Below are 22,464 nucleotides of genomic sequence, written 5' to 3'. Positions count from 1 at the left end.
CTGCACATGTATAGGGCTGAGAGTGGGCATGCAGCACACAGCAAAAGCTGTGGTAGGGAGCAGTCATTCAAGCTTAACAAAAAGTGCTTCCTACTGTTTTGTTCCTACTGGTATTTTTGGAAGTTAATCTACTACCAGTGCTAAAGCAGGTTGCAGCAATTTTAATACTGGTACAGAGAAATCCTGGGGTTAGATGCTCTGTATTTTACAGGATTTTTTTTGTCAATGGCAAAATATTCCATTAGGAATGGAGCTGTGGGTTGCAACCACAGCTTGAGATTTTTTCCTGCTGGAGTACTGTTTCTCTGTTCAGCTTTTGCAGTCCACCAAAGCTCTTGTGTTTGCCATGCTGGGGTTTAAACATCAATCTAGCCACACTGCTCAGAAGCAGTGGTGTAACTGCCATGAAAGAAACAAGTTTGTTTCCAAACTCCCTCTGTACAATGCTGTGTTTTAACATGAATACCTTCTTTTTGTGATTGTATTAACGGCCAAATTTGGAAAAGAAACTACTTTAAAATATCAGGTCTGGAGAATAATTTCTTGAGCAACCTGACGTATTTTCTACAATCAAAGAACACAGACTGCCTCTCACATTTACCTTCTACGAGGCAGAACTTCAGTATTTATCCAACCATATCAGCTGCTCTCAATTCACTTCAGGGTAAAGTCCTCTTCAATACTGCTCCAGAAGAATGATACTGCTTATCAAAAGGAATTATCTGGATAATGTCATGACAGACACATGACAAACTTGCTTTCTCTGCACAAGTCTTAGGGCTAAGCAAATACAAATTGAGCCTCTTTCCCAGGGCAAAATGCAAGTTGATTTTTGCACAATCCAACAAAAGAAAAGTAGGACAGTTCTCCACACTGGGCTTGAAAGTACAACAGGTTAAAAGTCCTAAAGCCGGCAGTCTTTAATGATGACTCCGTATTACCAAAATTTATAAATACTAGACATTTTGGTATATTTGTTCCAATACACTTTCATGTGATGAAGAGTTGGGATTTGAATGTTTATTTGGTCAAGGCATAGTGTTGTGATCTCTCTCAGCAATTTCCACGATCCATGAGGATGCTCTCTTAGGTTGCAGTGCAAAGGGCTGAACAAGTGTACACTCCTATTTACAATCTCACTGTCTGAGATCCCATCACCAGGCTAAAAAATCCATGGCAGCAGAATCCTAGCAAGTTCACTGAATTAAAGACATAATTTTAAAATAATAACAGAAAAAATAATATAAACATAAGGCAAGAATTGGGTAAATATGCATATTTTCACCAGTTTGTTTTCCTCTAAACATTTCTGAATACTTTACCACACATTTTCTTGTAGTAATCATTCCCCCTCAAAATATACCTCACCTTTCCGAAATGCAGACATAGATCAAGGCAAGCTTTGAAAAAAGTTACGACACAGCTGGGAAGGCACATTTCCTTAAAAATGTAACATAGCAAAAGTTCCTTGACCCCTAAAATCAATTTCTCTTCTATAATTCTCAGTGCTTTTTATAGGTTAGTCTGGTCTTAAAGTATTAACTCAGAAACATTTCCCAGCCATATTTAATGGTGGTTAGGGAACAACACACTAATTGTAAAGTAATATTAATAACAACAATAATAGCCCATGTCATATGGGAGCTGGTAGAGATGAGTACATTTAATAAGTCTGATAGAAAGCATGAAATTTAATTAATGCTCTTTGGCAAACTTCCGAGTTGTGTCAAGTCATGGCAGAAGCCCACTTATGGGTTAACCCTGTGAGGCTCCTGAGTCTCAGTAACAGGCAGCTGAAAACTTTCTGTGCCACTTAAGCTGCTGACCACTCACACCATTTCTGTACTTTCTGCACCATGCAAGGGTAACAGAGACACCACAATGCTGCTGGGAGTATATGCAATAAAAATTTACCCCAAAGGATGAGTGTGTATAAAAAAAGAGATGTGTTACAAAAATATGCACCTCTCTTTTGCAAGCTTGGGACGACAACATATTGCACCCTGTAATGATCTCTGAATGCTGAGGCATGCTTTCAGCTCTTCAGAGAGAAAAAGATAGCAGTGAAGGCAGTAGCCATGTAAGAAAATCTCTTGCTGTATCCACCAATGTTCATGGGTGCCTGAGCTTGTTTGGGATGTACAAACTGTGGAAGAAGACAGGCAGGATATTCATATTGTTTAGCTGCAGGGACTTAATACACACATTCAGAACTACAAATTTCCTTCAGGTTCCACATTTCAGAGAAGTGAAGGCAATCTACTTCTGTCTCCAACTGAAGAAAAAGGATGGGAATGCTCCCAACTCAGGTTCTTAATTATCCTCACCTCCTCAAGTCAGACATCTAAGTGAGCTGCCTGAAGCTACTGCTAGACCATCTCAGATGTCCCCACCTGCTGAATGCTCAGGCTGATGCCTGCAAGGGCTGCCTGCTAGTGCTGTAAGAAGGAGATGTATCTGAGGAAGAGGCAATGAAACAGTCCAAAGGTTTTTGAGGTTCCACATGACATGTGGTAGAGTAGGATACCTGGAGGACTTTAGCGTCCCAGGTGGTTTACTCAGTGTAACAAAGCAGAGGAGAAAATGCTGGGTGAAATTAAGTGATTAACACAGAAAAGAAAAAAAAAAAAAAAAAAACCACAACAAAAACCCAGACCCTATTTTCACAAGAAAATAGTTTGCAAGATTTTGGTAATGTGTCCAAGGTTAAAAAAGAAGGTTGGCTTCAGGTTTTTTCTTGATCTTAAGTGATGCACGTCCACAGAGTGCCAAAGAAGAATGCAGAAAAAGACTGGAGACTTCTGTGTTACTGAAATCTCAGTTTCACACAACTCTGTTAGCTCCTGCTCTGAGACACTTTGATTTCCATCCCATCTAAACTGCAGAGCTGTGTCATGCATCCTGAACATCTGCCTCACATCTTGGTCTTTCTCTCCTGGGACAGAGACTGTGGTCACAGGCCTTACCCAGAGGCAGGGCAAGGTGTTTGTAGGGGAACAATGCAACAGGGAAGCAGAGAGCTGAGGCACTTTCTGCTGGGATCTATTGACAGTTGGACAGCGTCTGGAAAAATTGAAAGGCAGCCACAATGATCTGCAAGTAATTTTTAAAGGTGTAAACCTACTGTTTTCCTAGTTCCTGCAAGGCTGGGGTTTCTTGAGCTACGCATTTTGTTATAACCACTGGATAATTAACTGTGACTGTATGTCCTTGACAATTTAATCTGTTCTGTAACTCCATACTTATTTGTGCTGCCTGGTATGACTACTAAAACGTATGTAAAATGTATGTATGTATGTATACTAAAATGCCTGGTATGCATACTAAAAATCTCCAGGTTTCTCAGTCCATAAATTTGATAAGTTTGTTCTGGGCATGCAGCTGATAACACTATGAATTGGAGTTGTAGCTGTGCCTGTGTGTTACATGGAGAGAAGAGTCCTGCATTTATTCACACAAAGCCCCATCACTCCAGCTCTCACAGGAAGGCAGATAAAGCACTTGTAGTTTGGATCCTTCCTATCTTTTTTAAAGTCTTGTTCTCAGAAGCCTGGGACTGTCATAAGCAGTTAGGGAAAGTACTTGAAAATAGCACAGTTTCATACCATTTGAAGCTGTGCTCCTCTACATATTTCAAATTCTAAATTACTAAGAGCTTGTTTTTTACTTCAGAGCAAGATACTGTAATATATGTGGTGTACATTCATATACATGTGAGTACCTTTACTTTTAAAAGACCACCAGGGAGACTTGCTGGCAATTTTCTATAGAGAAGGAAGTGGAAATGGATGTGGACTGCTAATACCAGAATATTACCTACCATCTGGATAGGCTTAACACATGATAAACTGTGAGGTTTGGACATAGATCTGTGCTTGAGGAGGCTGCTCAAAAGCCTGTGTACATTGTACTGGCCTGACTCTCATTCTGTGGAGCCTTAGTCTGTTTCTTTTTACAAGGTGAACACAGAGTAACAATTGAGAGATATAGAAGCCTCAAATTTAGAATCATAAACTAGAAATAAGAGTGTGTTTAGAGCTTTTCTACTTTTTCTTTTTTTTAATCACCTCTTGGTATTCAGTTACAGAGCTCTAGATTCATAGATTACGAAACCAAAGAGAAAAACGGTATTCAACCATTTTTTTACCTCCCATTTAACAAGGACCAAAAGGCTTTTAAACTCCTTGGTTTAGGTCCAAATCTCAGCTTCTCTTGGAGCTACATAATTTATTAAAAATTTCTAGACGTGTTTCAATATTTTTTTCTGATGTGGAATCTATTAAATATGTTAACACCTTGTTTGGAACTTAATTAACGTCACTGATAGAAAGTGCAACTTGTTACTTCAATTTACAACTACTGTAGCGTTGTTACAGTTATGATGGCCAGAGGGTGTAAAAAAAGCAGATTTCATAAGGTCCAGTAGTATTTTTTATAGGACAGATTGACACAGTTGAGAAAAAGAGAGGAGATTTAGTGCTTTTATACCAAAGAGCTCACCTGTTTTTTATCAATGATATGAGTTAGACATAAAAAATAATACTTCTCCCTGAAAATACTGCCTGACTTAGGAACCATACAGGCGTAATTTGTTGGGGTCAATTATTGCAAGGGCAAATTATAAAGCACTACTGCCTTCTGATGGTTTTTCTCTGGCCTGGGAAGAGCAGAATGAGGGACAGAGGTTCTGTGATGTATAGAGTTAATGTACAGCTATAGGAGGGTGAGTTTTATGCTCCCTCTTGTCCCCTTCTCTTCCCACTGTCCTCTTGCTGGACTATGCCCCAACACTGCTGCTCGTACCTGAGTTATCAGGAGACTGATTCAGCTGGCATTCTTTCATCAGTTTACCCTCTCTTTATTTATCACTGTTACAGTTTCCTAACTACCCTCAAAATCTGTACATGATCACTTTGGCTTCAAATCATGCAGGTCTGGACAGGTCTCAAAGGGTCATCTAGACATATCTCTGCTAGAGATCAGATCAAAGTGAACTTACATAGACCTAACATAACTAATAAATTCTTAAAAATCTTCATTGAGAAACCCTCAGCTTTTCTAGGCATCCTCTTTGTGACAATTAACTTTACTATATTTCAGAAAGTTCTTTCAAACACCTCTTCTAAGTCTCTTCATCTGAACCAATACAAATATTTCACAGCATGGCATTAAAAACTGATCCCCAAGGACCTGACTAGTAAAACATAATTTCTGTGAGAATTCCCTGTTTGCAATTTCAAGAAAAACTCTTAAAGCTATTCAAGATATACCAGGTTGAGTTTATTGATGTTTTACTTTGTTAATCAAAATTTTGTAAGGTACCAAGTCAAATGCCTTACAGTACTTGTGTGAACATTGTTATCTTTATCAACCAAACACATTCAATATTTGAAAGCTAATGACCTATCTAAGACAGTTTCTTAATGTTGCCTATTCCTTTCCAGCAGAAAAACCCAAACTTAGCCCTTCCCCTGCCAAGCCCTTCCTCTGGCTTAATTGAAATAACTCTTTTTCAGAAAACTGGGAGGGAATGAATCATGTTTTGTGAAAGGGGGAAAAACAAAGCTGTTGCTTCCTGCTTTCTCCTTACCTCTTCCCATTGCCTACAAGAAAATGAGCTGGCTGAGTTGTACACGTACATATAATTAAAGTAAAGCCATTTTGGAAATAATTCCAATTTACGATGAAAAAGTGACATATTAGCTCGCAAATGATGTGTTTCAAAATTAGAGGTGTGCATAGGTTAAGTTTAAGTTGATTGTTAAACATAAAATATGTCAATTAAAAAAACCAACAACCCTACTAACTACTGTCATTTTCAGAACAAGTGAATGAGAACATCAAGTAATGAATTGAAATTAACTTGTTTCTCAGTAATCACAGTCTATCTAATTTCTTATGTCTTAAACATCTGTTACTTACACATCAAAGGAAGGGTGGTTATATTGAAAGTAGCTGGACAGAGTAGCTAGCTACTGTGGAGCCTTCCTTGCCAAATAGAAAATACCCTACTACATCACGAGGAAAAAGGAACCTGAGTTATTTTTGCCAAGATATATTTTAGCCATATATTCAGTATTTCCACAGAGAATCCCTGCTGAATCGGACGCTTTGGGATAAGAGGGCAACAAAAATTAATGTGATTATTCATTATGGTTATTTTCATTATATCAGTTTTAAAACCAGTTCACACTATCTTTCCCCCCCACCAGTTCCTTTAACTGAACTCTGGCTGAAGTGAAGCCTAACTTCAATGCAGTGTAATTTAATGGGAGATTTAGCTAGGAAGAGGTAATGAACACCTGTATCAAAAGTAGTGGTTACCATAAAATGATACGTGTGTTAAATATTTACCAGATCGCAGTATTATTTTCTGCTCAAAGTTTACGGAACTACTTAGTGTCCTAGGCTTGATGATGTGATAACCCTTGGTAAATATTGATTTTTAAATGGTGACCACTGTACAAATTTATACTTGCTAATGGAGGTCCACAAAGCAAACAGTACTAATTGAGCAAAAGCAAGGCACTTCTTGAGCTCCTATGTTTGACTTGACATACTGTGCCAGACACAAGGCAGCTCCCATGTGTCTCCCACCAAAACAAGGGATGTTCACCATAACTCTGGGCAACATGGAGATGTAAAGGTAAAGAATAAAATATCTGGTAATTTTTCCGTGTGTAATAAACACCTTTGCAAAAAGCTGAAACTGTTCTCAAAACACTCATCATTCTACCTTCTCCTAACGTGTTTTTGCTGCCTCACACTTCCTTTCACATTTTTTTAGCCTTTTAATCTTTTTGTTTTCAAACTCTTTGGCAAAGCAGAATCATTGCTAGTAGTCCTCATGGCAAAGGTTTTCCTCAAACCATGATTCTAAGGATCTGTCTTGTCTTTCCTTGTTTCAAAGACTCACTCATAAGAGGAACTGAGGAGTCACCCTAACATCACAGGGCTAGATTTTTGGACTGCAGAAAGTAAGGTGCTAAGACTCACAGAACACAGATCTCAGTGACATCGGCTGAGATCTGAAGGTGTGGTAGTTGAGACGGAGATAATACAAAGCAACACACTCCATTTCAGAAGGCTTCAAACTGTTTTTATTATAGCATGTATGCTTTTTATACATTCTTACAAAACTCATAAGTTTACATTTTATTTACTGATCACAAAAGACAAAATGCTTATTGGAATAGGCAGTTGGAGGTTTCACTTATTTATCCTTTCTTTCTTGGTCTTTATGTCAATGAACTTGGTAGAAAATTCTTTCAGGGGTGAACATGAATCCTCTTATCAAACTTCTCTCTGGCTCACAGAAGTTGCTGTAAAACCTCTTCCCCATGAAGGGGCTACATTGCCATTGCACAGTGGCTTTGAAGGAACATTGGAGAGACCATCCATACACTTGTACTCTGCCAATCTGCACTTGCACTCAGTTATATTGTATTTTATGCAGAACAGGAAAGAATTCACTGTGCAAGTGATGTAGAGTCACTTACTGGGTGTAAATGCTTTGCCCATGTTCCAAAAATACTTAACATACTGCAGGCTGCACACTGCAAGATTCTTCATTTTAAATGCATAGAATTGAAGAGATTGTGAGATTACTGAGAAAAACTGCTTATGTGTTGCTGGACCTTAAATTTCACCCATTTACCCTAGACTGAGCACCCCAATTAAGGCTGAAGCATATCTTCTGAAAAGAAATCCTGACTTGAGATGAGTTGAATTTTTAAAAAAATGGAAAATCCCCAACTTTCTTTAAGAGGACTTTATCAGATTGTGCATTGCTCCCCTGGCATTTCAAGCATGGTGAAAGTTGCCACACAAAAAATTTCTTCTGTCACATTGTAGAAAAGAAGCAAATCAGTCATAGCCAAATTTGGTATACTGTATATAAATGAAAAATAATAATAAAAAAATAGCTGTGTAAGTGTAGGGCAAATCTTTATCAAGAGCTTTATGCTTAGAGAGGAAACTATTCAGTGAATTATTATAACTAGATAGAGCAAGAAGACCTCAAATCAGATTTACCTGCCCTGCTAGTGTCCACTAGAGAGTGAACAGCTGTTGAAGAAACACTAGGAATAAGGCAGTAATGACCCTCCCAAGCTTGCCTTTGTTCAGTCCATTGCAGTTGAAGGAATAAGTATAACCTAAGTCCACTGAGCTAATTAGTTAGATACCTTCAGGCCAGAGGTATTTATAGGTATTTAAACTTATGAATTGTATGCTTGTATGAATAAACTCCTGATTTACTTCAGCTCTTCACCTTCTTTTGAAGGGGCAGGCTTTTCTGAAATATTTCATGATTTCAAAATGTATTTTATGTTCCATGTAACAACCTACTACAGCTTAGCTTGGCAGCTAAAGATCTTTCCGTGTTTTACATTCATGATTTGACCTGTATTTCAAGCATGGCCTCCACAGGTAAATGGTAGTATTGCTAGATGTTGTGTACCCCTCAGCCACCTGGGCTCAGTTTGAGTAGGATCTCTTTCAGATCTCTCATTTTTAATGGTGCTCCATGCTTATGTCTGTAAGGAAAGGAGTCATAGCAATTGACCAATTAGCAACCAAGAACATTACTGGGTGTTTTGAATGTTTTTGCTGCTATAAATTGCAACCTATTGTTACATTTCTGTAGCTATACAGCAATTGTATATTTGTATATAATATATGGGTCACTGGTATGAGAACTTTAACGGGTGCTTCCAACAGTCTTATTGCTTTCTTAGACCATAATGATGTGTTATCAAAACCTACAGCATCGCCTCCATAGTATCTTTACTTCAAAACACTGAAACTGAAGAATGAAACAGACATAGTCTTGCCCTTTCTAAAGGGAAAGCCTGAGCAAATATTGCATAGCAAAGATACCAGGTCTCACAGTCAGCAAGGGTGAGTAGTGAACAGAACAGAGCCTTCTCAGTTGGATAGTAGTGAGAGGCTCAGCCTTTCTGTACCATGTCTGGGGACAGGCATGTCACAAGCTACACATGCTGCAAAGCCACTTGAGAAGCCTCCCAGAAGCCTGGCTGACAGTCTGTGGAGGTTGTGACTGCTGGAAACCATACACTTCAAACTGTTGTAAACTCAGAGAAAATCCTTGCCACAAAATCATGTGGAGCTCAAGGCTTTCAGAAACCTTACTTGTGTATTATTGAAGGCACTTAAGTCTTTCCAGCTAAGCTTTCCAGCTTGGCTTTCCCAAGGTTTCAGAACTGATCCCTCTAAGGACCACCACCTGTCACACCTGGAGGGAAGCAGCCTTGTTGCCCACATGGTTTTGTGAGATTTTGCAACAGCTGATGAAGACAACACAACCTGTGAACTTTAATACACAGCTGAAGTTTAAAAATCTCATGAGAAGTCATATAAAATCAACTGCAGTAGATGCTGCCCTAGAGCCTTACAAACACTGAACTACAACACACAATACAGCAACACAGAAACTGTTTCATAACACAAAACCATTGCAATTTCATCTATTAATGGCACAGAAAATCACTAAGGCCAAAAGAGAAGAGAATCTCCAAGTCTGTTTAATCAATTGCTTGCCAAATTGTGGACTGAAATCAGAGCAAAACCTTTAAATCTGAATCAAAATCTGGCAGCCCCTACAAAGATTTGGGCTGGACTATGTTGCATGACTTCAGCTCTGAATCCAATTTTTTTGTACTAAACCTACAGTTACTATTAGCAAGTTTGAAGCTAAACATATACATCAGTTGAATATATGAATATATGCATTATTTTTTCTGGGTATATCCTTAGCTAATAAATGTTAGAAATTTTTTTTTGTCTAATCTTTGTGCATTTACTCTGTGTTCTCTATGCTGAGTACCTTACATATTCCTAGCATCCTCTTCTCCTTTTTCTCCACTACAACTTTGATTCTATAGAAGTGAGACACATCAATGACTTGTATTTGTTAATATCATTTAATGGTTCTCTAGGTGATTTTATTTATATTCTTTCCTTTTCTAAGTTACTCAGCTATATAGACAAATGTATATATGCATACATATAGCTTTATAAGAAATAAGGACAATTTTTTACATTATTCCAAATCTGTGTACCAATTAAATTAGTCAAAAGGTTTTGTTGTCAGTTACAATGAAATACCCACTCTACTGAAATCCGATAGCTGGCACCAGATAAGTGGGACCAGATAAGTGCCATCCCGGACTTCAATCAAAATTGCAAACACCTTTTTTCCCCATGCACTTTTATTTTTTTTTTCAGTTTGCACTGCTTACTATGTGCAGAGGTCTTAGTGCACAGTAATGTTAGATGTACCCAGAATACAGAGCAATGAAATATTTACAAACAGATGAAAGTGATATGTGTGGGGTTTGTGTTGTTTGGTGGGGTTTTTGTTTTTGTTTAAAGAACAAAACTGAAGTATATCTTGATCTTTTGGAGGGGTTTGGAAATGATTTTAAAATCCTACCACAAAAGTAGGAGGAACAGGCTGAAGAAAAGCTGCCTTTTCCTACCAGTGGCTTGGACAAGGCATTTATTTCCTTTTTTTTCATGAGACAGAGATTTCCTAGATTTCTGTTAGGGCTACCCATATTGTAAGACTATGAATTTTACGGTGAGAAGAAGATATCTTTTGAGTAGCAGCACTAGATACTTCATCCTCTTATATATATCATTAAACACTTGTGGCCCTTTTACTGCTGTGACAGCCAGTGAAGAGTGAATGCTCAGTCATATAAAGCTTTTAATTGACTACTTAGATTACTTAAAAACTCAGATTGCTGGCATGAATTTAAACAACTGGACAGAGAACAACCAACAATTAGCAAGCAAGACGGGGCAAGCCCAGATGGACTCTGACCTTATCTTCTTCCTAAAAAGACTGCATTTTCACTTTTTAGGCTTCATATGTACCAGAAGAAAAAATCAAAAACGTTATCAGGTTGGGTTTTTTTGATTCTGATAAGTTACATGGCCTACTTTTTTAAATCTAATTCTGAAATGTAAAGAAGTCAGAAGTCAGCTCAAGTAACATGGAAATGACGTGTGGCGGTTTTGCCATCCCTCATTCTTGTTATTCAACCAGCTCAAATTTTCTGCCTAAAAGCTAATACAGAATTTTGCTGCATTTGTGTTGTCTGCCCAAATGGCTTCTAACTGGGCGCTGTCAAGAGTACTCGGTCTCCATCTGTGACATGTATGTGTCAGGCCGAGCATGCATAAAAGGACACTGTTTCTAACTGCTCAGAAAGAGCCCAGCAAGCCACCAGGGCTCAGGGCAAGCCCAGCCCGGGTCTCTTGCTGGTGAATTCATTGTGCTGACTGACAGTGCCCCGCAGGTCTCACTATTCAAGGGAAGGGTGAACTTTCTCTATAGGAAAATGAGCTTTCGTTTTCACTTCCAATTTTCACCTCTGAATTTCAGTGACTATCTCAGATAGCAAAAGTTCTCAGCCTGAGCCACCCCAAATGTCCCTCCTTCTCAAAAAAAAAAAAAAAAATCTCCTTGCTATTCTGCAGAAGACCTTAGTTTTAATCCCATACTGACCTTGGACTATCTAATGATCTTCATGTGTTACTCAGCTCTGAAATAAGCATCTAATTTTTCATTTAACTATACAAGACTGAATATTTAGTTTAATTATTTGTGGGTGGCCATCCATTCTTAATCAGCTCAGAAAATCAATATTTATTGTATTTGTGGAAAACAATATTTAAGGCTGGAATAGCTCATTAATGAACTAAACCTATATTTTCTCATTACTTCACATTTGTTTGGTTTTAGAGAAAAGTTATGATACCATTTAATCATTGGAAATTGCTGAACTGGAAGTTTTCAAAATTTCCCTTATCTTAAGTCACAAAAAATTTAATCATGTCCCAAAGCACCCTCTTCATATATTCTGTCCCTGAGTATATATGTTAATGTGCATTAATTATACTCTTTCTGAGCACTGTACATGTTTCTGACATGAGGATTCTACATTACAGTGAAGGATTATTGTACTTTTTAGGCCCACTGCAGCTACAGCAGCTTCAATCACTTTAATATATTTTATTACAAGTAGCATTTAATTAACAGTACATCTACTGTCCATGTGAAGGATCCAATACTGCACAGGTTTAGGCACATTCTTAATTTTGTGCACTCTGGATAGTCGTATGGAACTGATAGTTTTGTTAAAAGAATAGGATTCTAACTCCCAAAAAACCACTTAGACTTTCACTGCTGAATGAAGTGGCCGGCACTACAGAGGCATGAAAGAGGAATGAGAAGTGTGGCTGAGAAAAATAAGACATTTTGGGCAGGATCAGATTAATTTCATTTCTGCCTATATTTTATTTTTTAAAAGGAATCAGTTTGCTGGTACTGGAAGATATTAGTTTTTATACCTGAAGAGGCCTTCTTAATATGCTGAGGTATCTTTTGGAGGGTAGATTTATTATGTTTGTATAGGGCAGTAAGCAACTGTGTTGGGATTGGAGCTTTTACCTCCTCTATTGTGAAAAAGAATATTTCAAAGATTTATTTATTTATTTATTTATTTATTTATTTATTATTTTTAAAATCAAAATTTGAGATAGAATATTTTGGAGACTCAAGAAAATACAATATTAATGTTTTGGGCAAAGGGCAGAACAGGTTTAAAAATTTCTCTTGGTCTGGCACCTAAGTCACACGCCTCGTGCATGCCTCTTCCCTACATGGATTTCCTGTAGGTTCCTCCAGGCAGATATAAAGTATCCTGAAACAGAGAGTTATAAAAAACCATCACTATGCAAAGGAGAGCTTTCAGGGCATTTTCAAAGTCTTGCTAGTTGTTTTGTGTTTAGTTTGTACCTTTGGTCACACTCTGCATTAGAGATGTGGCTGCAGGAAAGATGGGAATCTTCCAGCAGCGCCCGAGCATGGCTTAGGATGGGGTTAGAAAAAATACAGGATGAACTGATGCTGTGCTAAAATTTTGGTTTTCTGTTGGAAGTATTTATTAACACTAAGAAATAAAAGGGCCATTGCACATGACAAAGAATCAACAATTATATCTATCTATCTATCTGTCTATAATCTATCTATCTCTCTATCTACCTCTTTATAGTTAATCACAAGTTTTAAAATATTTCTTTCAGAAAGAATGCAATTCCTTCAGAATGGTTTTAGAACTGCAAATTATCTGGAAGCTCACACTGTTTGAAAAACGATTGCGTCCCCTTTCTGTGAAACCACTAGGTGGAGATGTAGGTTTACCAAGCTAGGATTGCAATAAGCTTTAAAAAGAACAAGATTGAAACACGCCTCTTAAAAAAAAAAAAAAAAAAAAAAAAAAAAGTACCAGATTGATAAATTATGTATCTTGTTGGTTACAAATTCCAACACATCTTTGAAGGAGGAAAAATGGGAAAAAACTAAATGCTCAGTTGTAAAATTGTCCAAGCAAATTATTATTTTTTAAGACACAAGTTCTGATGTTTAAGACTGAGAGAATAATCACTTCATGTTATAAATTGTCTGCTGCCAATACACACACATTTTCCTTTATTCTTCTACCAGCTGCTAGCTCATGCTATCAGTGGTCAGGAACAAACAAATAAAAACTACCCCTAAATTTTTTAGCCTGCTTTCAAACTTTCAAACCAGTGAATATATGCCAGCATCTGGCAGATTTCAGGACTGTTTGCTCAAGTTGAGGGAATTACTTTTAATTCTGGCACTTTTTCAGCAACATCCTGATATCTGGTATAAGATGCAAAAAACAAAGTATGATATTCTGAGCTGCTTCCTTTAAAACAAGACTTGCTTCCTTCTTTCTGCCATATATGGTTAATCATTGAAAACTAAAATCAAAAGTTGAATGAAAGAGTTGTTTATTTGTATTGCTTCCACTTTTCTTCTACATAAACCTTTTCTGATTCTACTGCTTAGCTATGTGCACTGCAAAGTCTCCCACATCAGACAACAAGAATCTGGCCATTTTACAGCAGGGAAGAAGGATTCAGAATTCATTCTTTTGTATTTCTCCTGTTATTTGAAAATGCTCAAGCAACTCATGTTAGGTTTTATGATGGGTAGGAAAAACAAGTGCAATCTTTACTTCCACCCCTCATCATCAAAAAGAAGTTCACTAATGTAGCCTAACCTGCCTTCAGGTTCATATAAGAGTTCTGTAAATTTTTCCTTTTTTATTTTTATTTTTTTTTTTGTAACTGAAACTTTCAAAAACCTGTTAGAAAGGACGTGGAAATGAGCTTAGCTCCTTTTGAAACATTAGGAAAAGAAATGCTTGGCAGATATTAGTTTGGAAAAGGTCAGTATCTTCATAAAAAGGACCCCTCCTTTTCTTTGACCTTGGATATAGATCTGCTTTTAGCCAAGTGTCTGAGATTTAATACCGTTTACTACAGGCCATGTAATTTGTCTAATTGTGTGTGAAAGTCTTAGGTGTAAGTGGGTAAATCATATATCAGTTCTAGCTTTTTTTTCTTTCTGATTTCTGTCAAAGTCTTCTTGATCAGTGAGGAAAAAATTGGGAATGATACTTCAGAAATAAAAATTGAGAATTGCAGTGTTTTAGATTACATTGTCCAGTGGTATTATTGTTTCTGTCAGTGCCTGCAATTTCTAGTATTATTTCTAGGGAGGACAGCAAAAATGGGATTAACTATTAAATATTTGAACAAATTAGGCCAAAAGAAGAGAGGGACTTCTTTTCCTGCTAGAAAACTCTTTAGACTCCCACCATCTGACAAACTCCCAGAACTGGTGATGCAGGGTCCTGCAGCTGTATTCATCATATTCAAGGAAAAATGCAGGCTGTTAGGAAGATAAACAATGAAGCTCTTCCAATAGCTAAAACCATAGAAGGGCTACAATTATAGTAAGAAATATAAGAAAAGGGAGCTTCCTTAACAAATGATATTTTAATTTTGCAGATAGTGTATCCTTACATCTCAAAAGCAATATTTCTCATACTCTTACCCTAGCCTTCCACATTGCAGTGCTTCACAATTAAGGCTGTTAATAATAAAATTGGAAATCTCATTATTTATGTGGAATAAAAAAATCTCAGGCTTCTTCGGGATAAAGTACTTCAGATCTTGCATTGTGAAAATAAGACTATTATTTTATTTTTGTGCATTACCACAAGTCCTAAGAAATAAAGGAAGACAGATAAATCAGTGCTAAGCAAAAATGAAAAAGGAAACCTGGTTGGGGAGATGGCAGAGTTCAATTTTTTGACTTACAGGACTCTGATTTATTAATATTACAAAAATATCTGGCATTTTATAAATACAGGTATCTACACAAGCTACAAGTTCTTGTGCTCAGAAAAAAAAAAAAAAGAAAAAAAGGGAGAAAGATCTCTGGGTTGGATAGAAAGGATAAGGTTAAAGCTCTAATTTGCAAAGCACTGCTTTCAGGAAGAATCTTTGTTTTTTGAGAAGCAGAAAGAGTCACTGAGGTGAGAGTATTTGAACTGATGAAGAGCAGCCTGCCTGCCTCCAGGCTAACACTTTAGCTCTATCCCAACTAAAACTTGGGTTTGTTATAATCCAGTTCAGATCCTTACCCCAACCAACCCCCGCTTCCGCCTTCTCAGCCGACAATCTGCCCATCTTTTCATCCTACATTAGCTCTGAATGCCTCCTAATCAGTTACAGATTTATAAAGACTACGAAGAGCCCCTGCATTAAACAGCTTTTTCTCCTCAAATGTTGAATATGAAGTTCTTCTTTCAAAGCACTGCCTACTGTGGTCACACATACACTTACTTGCAAAAATAACCCAGCACAGAATTAAGGCTCTTCTGACAGTAAGGGAAAAGAAAGATTTCATCTTAATCTGAATGAAAAAAAAAAAAAAAAGGAAATAAAAGAAAAAAAATAGTGTTTGACAGGTGACTCTTTTGCTTCTAGTCTGTAATATTGCATCTTAACTCTTTATAAGTTACAGTCCAAGTTTGCCTCTAGTCATACCTTTTTAATGTCCCTTAACAACTGGCCAAATTGGAATAAGAAACTGAAGGGGGCAAGAGTTTTTTGGCTTTAAGATTTAGGTTGCAGCACAAAAACTGGGTACCTGAGTTCCCAGTTTCTTTGTCAATCTCCCCTCACAAACAACCTTCCTATCTTCAGCTCTCTCATTAAAACTGTATGCTAGGACTGTTGGACTAAGTTAAAATATCTTCTGCCGAGCTGTCCCTGTTTTTAGCGTCTGATACGTGCAATGCGCACGCTCGAACGCAGAAGCATCCTAACTCACAGCCACTGTAACAAACTGGAGGGCACAGGGAGGGGGGAGGAGAGGGGGGAGGACCACCCTCTGACGATCACATCTGAGGAAAACAGACGTTCCCCTCACCTTGAAACCCTCTCTACTTTTAGATGAGAATACATTTGATCAAAACACGATGCCATTCATCTTATGTGGCTGTTTGTCGATCATAGCTCCTGGAAGGATAAGCAACCCTATGGAAAAGCATTTATCTAAATTATCCTGATAAAATGCTATCACTCTATGGGAAAAGAAAAATGAGGCAGAATGCTAGTTTCTACCCAATTATACTAACCTGGAGGAAAATCAGGATGTGAAGTTGAACTACACTTAACAAAAGTTGGAGCAAAGAAATACTTTCTTTAAATGAACTTTCTCCTTCAGGAGGATTCAGTATGTTCGAAAACAAAAAGCAAAAAAGATTAAAAATATGAACTGCCTCTCCCATTCAAACACCATATAGTTAGTGTTTGTGACTTTCCCCTTGACAACTAGATAAGAAGATAAATGCATAGTTTCTCTTAATTAGCCTTTCTTAATTAAAAACACCAGAGGTATTTGTGATCATAATGAACTCTTCTGACAGAATGGTCACTTGTTCTTCTGGATGTCACTCCATGAAAATTAGATTTATTTTTTTAAAGGGGTATAAATTCTGTGCTAAGAAAGAAATAAATGATGCCCGCAAAACAGTGTCCCCTCGGTTTTATCTGAATGAGATGGATGTGTATCTTGTGGGTTTTAGAATGGTGTGGGGCAGTATTAGCCATCATTAGCACCCCAGTATGGATCCAATTCACTAATTACTTATGCTGTCTTGGTTCACTGAGATTTAAGTACCAAGTCAATCCCATTATCTGCAGTCTCCCAAGCTTGCCAGAGTCATCCGTCTTTTATGGAAAAAAAAAGCACAAGGGTTATCAATAGGACCCTGAAATACTTGGGATTTTCCCACTTCAGGAGGAGGCAAGATTAGTCCTGACTAAAGTTGCATCTTCTCTAAGCTGCTACTTTGGATGTGATAAAAGTGAACACTGACAATTATCCATTACTACATAAAGAGTAGGAGAGAGAGAGAAGGAGGCAAGAGCAGTGAGGAGAGAAGTCTGCCACACACGCCTGCATCTGTCCTACGGTCGCAGGCAGCTTTTCATATCACCTCAGAGCTACAAATTACAATTCATCTGTTACAAACACATGATAATATAGTCAGAAATCAGAAATTAAAATATTCCAACGGCCTCAGGCCTCCTCAGAGAGAAAGAGAGAGGGAGAGAGGCTGAGAGGAAGAGAAGGAGGAGGGAGAGGGAGAGTGAGGAGTATGCCGAGCCCCTGCACTGCCTGTGTTGTTTGTGCCCTCCCTTCTCCATCCTACATGTTTAATGTCTGCGGCAGTACCGAGGCCTTGTCTGTTTGGGATGGTTGATTGACATCTGCTCTGCCGAGAGGAAGGAACTGGCAGCTATTGGCAGCACTGTCACGTTCATTTGCACACTTTATGAAGCAGCAGTGTGGCTACTAATACAAAAAGAAATCTTCTAAGCAGCATGACATCTCTTGGAATGGAATATTTGTCTTTACAAATGATTGCACTGCTGCCAGTACTTGACATGGTGCTCGCAAACATGTGTAATTGTTGGAAGTGTAATGATGATTATTTGCATATTTAATGTTCAAACAAGTACTGGAGAAGCAACTTAGACTAAACCTTTTATGGGGAGGATTTAAATATGTTCAGCATCAGCCTGATGAGTCCCAGAAAAGAGTCGGGGGTCTGAGAGGAGAGCTCACGAGCATGGCTGCTGTATGAAAGGGAGTTTAAGAAATCACCCTGGAATGTGACACTTTTATAGGTTTATTTTGAGACAGATTTCATATAAATTCCTCTCCCATTCATTTTAATTGCTCAAAATTATATTTAAACGTAATTATAAGAAAATTTAGGAATGATGTACTTATCATGTGTCTGAAATCAGCCAAACAGCAAACTGAGGAAAGTAGATGTGCAAGCACATGTTTACCAGTAGCATCAGTTTGCAAAAAGCCTGTGCATGATGGCAATGGCACTCATTTTAAGTCTTTGGCATAAGTGTGAGAAGCGTGCAGGTCATGGGAGGGAGGCTTAAAACCCTTTTTCCTGGGCTGGAGATGCAGCACTGAACATTTGTGCTGGGAATCAGAGCCATGCCCAGCTTGATATAAGAGGGCTTTCCTCCCTGTAGAAAGCACTTCTATTTCTGCCCTAGAAAGAGATTTGTCACTTTCCTGTTCCATGTGATTTCTCCTCTTTTTTAAATCTCATGACACAGAGACCTATTCAGCACACAGGCTTTACACACACGTGTGTGCATGCAGGCATATGCAGTTGCATGTATGAAGGGGAAAATGTTTTACAAAAGGGCTCTCCAACACAGCAGAAAGAACACTTTTTAAGGCAGTATGGTTCCCCTGGGACAGATACACATCAGCTTTATCAGTGAAATAATTTCAGATGATACAGATACATGAATGGCAATTTAGCCCTTCACCTTAAGAAGAATTTCTTTAACTGAGGACTTAATATCTCAACTATTTTTCTGACCTTAAAGAGATGTCTTCTCCATTTGAAACTTTCCCTTTTTAAAATATTTATCTTAGCAATTAGCTTTCATCTCTCCACCCTAACCCAACACTCCTTCCTTCCTACCTTTTCATCTCTTTCCCTTCCTTTCTCTTTTTTGTGTGGTCTCAGTACCAAGAGATTTATAATCACCAAATCCTACATTGTTTGAGGGGCAGCACAATAAACTTGACTCAATTATCATGCTGTAAATTGATTTAAAAAAAAATCTGATGAATGAATAGAGACTGAATATCTTTGTCTCTGACCCTGTCGTATCATCAGCAATTCTCTGGCAGGACTCCTACATGATTGACAATGCTGCTAATGAACACTGTCTTAGGCCATGTAATGATTTACCTGCCATGAACAAGGTTTGGCAATGCTACCTTTGCATACCCATCAAAAAATTAGTCCTTTAAAAACCACGTATATTGTCTTGAAACACAGAATTGTCTGGAAATTAATAGAAAAGTTGAGGCATAAGATAAATACATGTCTGATCATTAAGTTAATTAGGATTGTTTTGTTGCTTATCTTGTTCCAAAAGCACTCCCCCTCTATTTATTTTAGCCACCTGTTGTCTCGTCCTCACAAGAAGCCAATATAATCCTTTATCTGACCAGCTCCACCTTATTATTTACCTTGACCAACAACTAATCCAGAGAGTATTCAGCTGACTGTGGTTGCAACCATTCCTCCCTACTGAATGTATGTTTGGCTTCTGTATTTGTTTTTTATTTTAATTTTTAAGCTCACTCCCAGACCATCTGCTTGCTCTGATTTGTCTTCTAACAAGCTGAAGGTACAGAAAAGTCTGTACTACATCTAGTACTAGCATGCAGCTCATTGGTCTTCTGACTATACCTCCAGATCCTAACCAATCCTCTTCACCATAAAAGAAGGAAAACGCTATGGTGTGAAAGACCCCTTTGTTGACCACATGTGCATACAACACCCACCAGTCCCCGAGCAGGATTCTGGAAGAAGGGCATTCATGTTGCTTTGTCAGCAATAAAACAGGTCTTTTACTTCTTCAGACATCATGAAACACCCAAACCCATGTTTGCTGGTTCATTGAACTCTACCCACTCTACTGGGTGTGCATCAGTATGTACTCCAGGTACACTTCCACCAAATGTAACATACCTGAAATACAGTCTGGCATTTCTGTAAGAAGCTAACTGCTTGCCTAAAGAAATAAGAATGAGGGTAGGGGCACTGGAGGGTGGCTAGGAAAAGTGATGTTAAAGAGAGGAGGGGCTCATGAAAGAAACAGACTGTAAAGTTGAATTTAGTTCCTTATGAAATTCTTTGAAGAAGCAAAAGTATTTAAAAAACATATGACAATAATTAGCAGTATTTCTTTGGGGATTTGCTTGTTTGACCTTAGCCTTTTAATCTGTCAAAATATGCTAATAAGCCTGACAGACAGAAAGATAAAATACAGAGACAGATGAACTAACTGAGAAAACATCAGTACAATGCTGAATATACTTGTGGAAAAAGAAAAGAAAAAAAGTGCAATTAAACATTACCTCAAGGCTTTGATGACATGCTCACTATCAGGGAAAAGTTGCCTTCAAATTGGAGGGAGTGAATACATGAGATCACTAAGACTGTAGCTGGCATCTCTGATTGTTTTCTTTTGAATATCAATATTTTTTGAGTTCTATTTCAGTCTCAAATTTTAATCTAACATATTGAAACACCTCTTTCTGCACATTGCCTTACTGCTGGGGATCACTGGGCATGTAACAATTCATAACTTCATAGCTTGAGAATCCCATAGCTGTTGAACACGCAGGCAAGAGGTTTCTTTCTCCTTTGAACAGCTCTGAAGAGTCTTGGTTTCCAATGGCAGGTTGTGTGGGTTTTTTTTCCCTGTTTTTTTTTTTTTTTCTTTTTCTTGTTTATTTTTTTTCTTGTTTTTCTTTTGTGTGAGATCTTTCAGGCTATCTCTGTGAAGCAAATGAGGATGACGGTCCCCAAAATAAATAGCCACTGTTAAAAATCAATCTATTCTTCATTCAAGGTGAGCTGCACAATAAGGAGTAACTCAACAGGAGTAAATGGCAACACATGGGTCAGTCCTTTTAGGACACAGGAAAAGGAGCTTAAATTTTCCCGATTTTATTTGTCCTTTACAAAGTAAGTGGTTCTGTCTTCTCACTATAAATCAAAGGACTTTGGATGGTACTAAAATAAGGTCATATCATAACAACAGGCATTTAGAGAAGTGTAGTCTTTCCCTACAAGTTTCTCAAGCCCTTCTGTTGAAAAAACGTGGAGAACTGCCTGATGGTGTTTTGTTTCTCACTGATACCAGCTATCCCCAGATCACCAGAGAGTCCTTCTCCAAAATCAGAAACATGATGTTGTGATGATCTTCAGTAAGACAGTAATTCTTGCTTCCATTCTTAATAAGCTATAAAGAAGAGGTTAAAAATTTTATCTGGGCTAAGGTTCTCTCCACATCCTGGTGTACTGGGACCTGTTTCCCGATGGTGAAAATAAGAATTGTTGGAACCACAGAAAAAAACTTAGGCATACTTTCCCTTTCAGATATCCTGTTGCCATGAGCTCTAAACCAAGAAATTAAACATAAATCAGGATGTAGACTTCTCTTTGCTGTGTGACTAAGTTGGGCAACTCACTTCCATGAAGTGAGACTGTGAAGTTCTTCAAAATAAAATGTTTGCACATTGTATATCAGTGTATCTTATTTCCTGACAGGACATCTGATACTCAGCTTTTCCATACAGCCAAATGAAACATGACATTTAAAACCCCCTTTTTTTTTCCCCAATGAGTGAGCTACCCACCCCACTTAAGCTCCCTAAAAATATACAGAAAATGAAACACAGACATGTCTTAGCAGCCAGAAGTGTGTCTGAAATTACTGCCTTTGCAAAGCTTTTACACTTAGTCAACTTTATAATCACTTAAAGAGCTCATCCAAGATTGGATTTTTAAAGATGTAGCTAAGGGCTTTCTTCCTCTCTCTGAGCCAGATGCACAATTACAAGCCAAAAATTAAACCCAATTAAAATTTAAAAAGAAGTGAACATGATCTAGCTGAAGGAGATACCTGGGGCCTGCTGTTAAGGAGCTGAGTGACCTGCCACATGCAGTGTCTCACCAAGGTCCTCACACCAGCACCCTGGAAGGAGTTCAGGGAGCACGGTGATCTGCACAGTGCATGGGATGTAGTTACGTCACTGCTCTGCTGATTGAGCATCAGGGCTGTGCTTATTGCCCCGCTTTCCCCTGCAGAACCTGATGCCTGCTTCTCCAAGCGAGGGCTTTTCTCAGGTGTCACCGGTGGGAAGGAGAGCCGACATGCCAGCCAGGCTCTGCTGTGGGCAGCGGCAGATGTCTGCCTCTCTTTGGATCATTCCCAGCAGCCACCCTGACGCCCAACCTGCCGCGGCGTAGGGCTGAGGAGAGGGGCAGGAAGGCACCTTCAAGGACGAGCATCCCCGCTAGTCCCCACGCCTCTCAGACCCACCTGCAGCCGCCCCAGCCCCGGGGGCCCGGCAGCGGCTGCCCCGCGCTCCGGGCCCCGCAGGCCGGGCCCCGGCTCTGGAGGCGCCGCGGGCCGGGG

At 38.5% G+C, this 22,464-nt stretch overlaps 1 long non-coding RNA gene across 2 annotated transcripts; it reads right to left on the bottom strand.

Moving 5' to 3' along the window:
* Positions 1–12,365: 12,365 nt before the first annotated feature.
* On the bottom strand, positions 12,366–22,413 carry LOC135295283 (uncharacterized). 2 transcript variants are annotated; one of them, XR_010357327.1, is made up of 3 exons: positions 22,369–22,413; positions 20,396–21,285; positions 12,366–12,734 (listed from the first exon to the last, which is right to left on the bottom strand). It is a non-coding gene; the product is annotated as an uncharacterized LOC135295283 (long non-coding RNA). The 2 variants fall into 2 exon arrangements; XR_010357326.1 differs by lacking the exon at positions 22,369–22,413 and adding an exon at positions 21,949–22,235.
* Between the last annotated feature and the right edge of the window lie 51 nt (positions 22,414–22,464).

This window comes from Passer domesticus, chromosome 2 (genome assembly GCF_036417665.1).
Source record: "Passer domesticus isolate bPasDom1 chromosome 2, bPasDom1.hap1, whole genome shotgun sequence".
Taxonomy (NCBI): Eukaryota; Metazoa; Chordata; class Aves; order Passeriformes; family Passeridae; genus Passer; species Passer domesticus.
This window is presented reverse-complemented; position numbering and strand designations above follow the sequence as displayed.